This window comes from Haematobia irritans, chromosome 2 (genome assembly GCF_050003625.1).
Source record: "Haematobia irritans isolate KBUSLIRL chromosome 2, ASM5000362v1, whole genome shotgun sequence".
Classification (NCBI taxonomy): Eukaryota; Metazoa; Arthropoda; class Insecta; order Diptera; family Muscidae; genus Haematobia; species Haematobia irritans.
In genome coordinates this window covers 2,083,647-2,087,310 of record NC_134398.1, presented here as the reverse complement: position 1 = coordinate 2,087,310, position 3,664 = coordinate 2,083,647, and positions in this window count along the sequence as shown.

Sequence of the window (3,664 nt, the reverse complement as noted above, 5' to 3'; positions counted from 1 at the left end):
TCTTTATTATACATAATCCCCATTTAAACCGATCCCCAGCTTTGACCTCCGGAGCTCTTGGAGGAGTTAAATTCAAAATCCAAATTGAAATTTGGTACAAAATCCAAATTGAAATTTGGTACTTGTTGAAATTTGGTACATTGTGCTAGTATATGGTTGCTAATAACCATGCCGAAATTGGTCCATATCGGTCTAAAGTTATATATATCTAAGTATATAAGATTTTATTTCTATAGAAAATTTAGCCTTTTTTGTTTAGTATATACCCTATATGGACTAACTTACAATTGAGAAGACGGTGTTAAGAAGATTTAAGATACCTTGCCATCGGCAAATGTTACCGCAACCCAAGTAATTTGATTGTGGATGACAGTCTTTAGTACAAGTTTCTATGAAATCCATGGTGGAAGGTACACTGAAAAAAAAGCATGCCCGGTTCCAAAGATTTTGTCTTTACCTTTAAAAATTTGGTATTGATTCCGAGCCAAAGAAGCGGAGAATACAATTAAGTATACTTTTAAGACACAATTCTATTTTAAATTTGGGTTTTGTGTACTTGTTTCTAGGAAGCAAATTTTACTTTTTCTCTTTCTCAGCTTTTTTTCTTCATATACTATCAAAGTCCTTAAAAAACGAGTTAACGACAACTTTATTTTCCAAGTTAAGACTCGTAGAAATTATGCTATGTTTCAAGTAAAAAGCTTCTTTAAAATAAAGTGTTGAAAAATATGTCCTATATTTGAACGATTTTTTGCTTTGTAGTCAAGATGCAAAAAGACAATAAATTTAAAGACAATTTCATTAAATTTAAAGATTTTTCTGAATTATTAAAGTCAAGTTGACCTTAGTCCAAAGATTTTTTCTTTCATGTTATGATACCCATTTTTAAGCCAAATCACTTAATTATAAGGACAATACGACTTCATTGAAAAGTTTATCGACTTTTGAACAAGGAAAAAAACTTTATATTAGAGAAATGCGTCTTCTATGCTAAACAAAATTTGCATTCGTATTTTAAAGACACGAAATCTTTGATCTCACGACAATATTTTTTTCAGTGTACATAAGATTCGGCCTGGCCGAACTTACGGCCGTATATACTTGTTTTTAATTGAAATGTCTTCAATCACAGAAATGATGGTATCAATCACCAAAGTCAATTAAAAAATTAATTGATACAACTAATTTTTGTGCCTGGTTTTTGCTTTTAATTGAATATGTTTTAAAACTGAAGTAAAATTTTAATTGGTAAAATTGTAGGGATATTTTTTTGTACAGATAACAACTTCTTTTAAAATTGAATGTTTTTGGTTTGAAAGTCCTCTCAAAAAATTACAATAATATATAATAATATATAATTACCATTGAAAATGCATGTAGGGTGTCTTTTGGCCTGCTAAAAATATTTCATTTGATTATGCCCTATTTTTAACCCAGCTACATTCATAAATACAGTGGTGAAGGCCAGAATGCAAAGAGGGGTAAGGAAGCTAGTCATAGTAATGACACATATAAAAAAATTATATAATCAGTAAATAAATTGCAAATAATAATTTGTGGTTCAACATAATCGTTACAATGGGTTTTCACGCTGACATGTACCAGTGTATATGTGTGTGTGTGTGAGCGGCTTATATGAAACGGTTTTACAGTTGTTGCTGCCCATTTTCCTGGTACTCAAGTAATCAGCTTTTGTGGCATGACACGTTCTGTCCACTATTCTCCGCTGTGGTGCATTTGTGGTGGTACAAGTGCAGTTGTCAATTCACTCTTTTATCTCTTTCAAATACTATTACCACTACATCTACTGACGCTTCATTTAGGGCTTAATACATCCTTTATGCCCTCTTCGCCACTAGCCAATTACCACTAGCACTCTATACAAGTGTTATGGTCCTTTTTTTATGGGGTTTGTGGCAAGGATTTTGCAAACCAATTCACAAAACAAAAAATAAAGCTTTTGCTGCCACAGCTGCATTTAAAATCTTGTTAATTTTTGCACAATATGTTTTCTCTCCTATGGTTAATAATTCGTGATGCATTTTAATTGGAAATTATGTAGTGTAAATTTTGATGTTGAAAATGTACTACAAAAAAAAACTGGCTTGATTTTGAGAGAAATGGGTCAAACTGAAATTGCATTTATAATTGGGGATATCTTAATTGTAAAAGAAAACAACCAAGTGTGAAAAATATAATTCTATACACAATTTATTTTATATATTGAAACTAAGTAAAATTGTTATTGTTCTTGATTGAAAGATTTTTATTAGATTTTTTTCCTGTAGGGGCTAAGTTTTTCTAACACTATTCGTTCGAGGTCTGATCAAAAAATATCCATTATTTTCCAATTTCGTGAGGTTTTTCGATTTTCCCCTTTTCCCGTTTGTTGCTGAACATATCTGTTGTATACAGTATGGCTAATATGTATTGAAACCAACTTCATATAGCTACCCTCATACAAGAGTGGATCCATCAATAAGCAAAATGTAGGTTAATTTAGAAAATTTTAGCTAAACTGTATTACAAATATCACAAAAATGTACATAAGAAAATGAACTAAAGAAAATCTATTAGACGTAATTATTTTTTCTTTTGTTAATGTAAGTTTCGTAGTTTGAAGAAAAAAATGGAGTTCTTCAGCGCCATATGAAGTATACAATGGCCACATTTGTGGTAAAGTTTATAAATTTTAAGAAAATAGGAACTATTTTGTGGAAAATAAAAATTTTGTAAATCCTTATACTTCACTTTTGTATACATTTTTGCGCATTTGATAGTTCGTCTAACCAACGTACACAAAAAAATATTAAAGTTAAGAAGTCTTTCTCATATTGGAAATTTTTTTACTAAAACATAATAATTTCCTTGACATAAAATATAGTTAAAATGGGCTTAGTGCCCTGTAGGGTTCACTTTTAATTAAAAGTACAATTTCTAAACCGCAGAATTATTATATTGCTTATAAGTTTACAAAAGTATTTTTATTTACTGCATTCGGAAATAATTGGTAATGGAATTCAAGTGTGATAGTGTGATTGCTTTATATTTGGCTCGGAAACCACAAGTAGCTATCACTAGAGTCTTTTGTTTCTCGTACCATATCACTATTTTAGCGGCAAAAAAAAATAACAGGTTGGCTGAGAAGTCCCCGGTCTGACACATAGATGGCGTATTAATAAATGCGTATTATTTTATATAGTACCAACCTTCAAATGATTCGTGTCAAAATTTGACGTCTGTAAGTCAATTAGTTTGTGAGATAGAGCGTCTTTTGTAAAGCAACTTTTGTTATTGTGAAAAAAAATGGGAAAAAAGAAATTTCGTGTTTTGATAAAATACTGTTTTCTGAAGTGAAAAAATACGGTGGAAGCAAAAACTGATAATGAGTTTCCGGACTCTGCCCCAGGGAAATCAACACTAATTAATTGGTATGCAAAATTCAAGCGTGGTGAAATGAACACAGAGGACGGTGAACGCAGTGGTTGCCCGAAAGGGGTGGTTACCGTCGAAAACATCAAAAAAATCCACAAAATGATTTGGAATGACCGTAAAATGAAGTTGATCGAGATAGCAGAGGCCTTAAAGATATCAAAGGAACGTGTTAGTCATATCATTCATTTTGATATGCGGAAGCTCTGTGCAAAATGGGTGCCGCGCGAGC